A 1,220-nucleotide genomic window follows, 5' to 3' on the forward strand; every position below is an offset into this window, starting at 1 on the left:
ATAATATTTAATGCAGAAAAAAAAAAACTTTAATGGTTATGAGTTATTGCCCTTGACTCCATAAAAAAACTCACAAAAATCAAACATTATTTGAAGGTTTATCTTTTATTAGAAATCAAATCTGTTTTTTTTTCTCAAATTTCATGAGTAGGTAGAACGATTGAAAAAGATAATTAGAAAAATCTTCATGTTGATTTCAACGGATCCAAATCATATCGTCTTTATCAATTCTGCATCTGAACTTTATTGACCATCTGGATTTGACGTTTGTGTTTGATCAGGGGTTTTCAATCTTTTTCCTGCTATTACCACTTTAGAATCGATTGCTTTGCCCTTTTTGTCCCTATTGATCCTACCTCCCCCTCCAGAGTAGCCAGATTTTTAATTTAGTCTGCCCCACCGCCACTGATATTTGGATGGGAAAGGGGCAAACATTACTTTGGATAACATTCGAATTAGATGTTTATGAGAATAATTACAGAGCTGTATCACTTTAAAATATGAGTGATATTAGAGGGAATGGTAAATGATTTTGAGGTGATGACGTCATGGTACCAGGTAAAACTAAGGTGCAGTGTAATAGAGAATCAGATAGTTCTTGTACACGGTTCCTAATATACCTCAGTACAACACACTATTGTAGTTAACCAACGTCTTCATTAGGCTTCTACAGACAGACAGCATTGTTGCCTCGCCAATATGGTAAGTATTACTTACTTTATCAACGGGAGAAATTTTTAGTTAAAGGGATTGTAAAGAGGTTTTTAAACTTTTTATGTGTATTGGGGGCACTAGTAGCATCAATTTGCACCATTCCAAATTTCAACCAGAGGCACTAATAGTATCAATTTGAACCATTCCAATTGTCAATCAGACGTCTGTGGTTCCAGCAATTCCACTTAATATAAGAGTGTTTTTTATACGCCCACATCTATATATAGTCGGCACCCCTGTCCGTCCGTCAACATTTGCTTGTAAACGCTCTAAAAACTAGATTTTTTGATGGAATCAAATGAAATTCGGTATGTGTATACATATTCACAAAACAAAGATCAAATTCGAATTTGAGCTATTTTCGACCGTTAGAAGCAGTGTTATTGCTCTTGCCCCAAAATCTTGAATATTTACCATCCGCATGCCGTGGTGGGCGTATATGGCTGTGGTCTACTATCTTTATTTATGACGTCATTGTTGCATAAGCTCTTACATGATAATTATTA

Source organism: Lottia gigantea (genome assembly GCF_000327385.1).
Source record: "Lottia gigantea unplaced genomic scaffold LOTGIsca_1034, whole genome shotgun sequence".
Lineage (NCBI taxonomy): Eukaryota > Metazoa > Mollusca > Gastropoda > Lottiidae > Lottia > Lottia gigantea.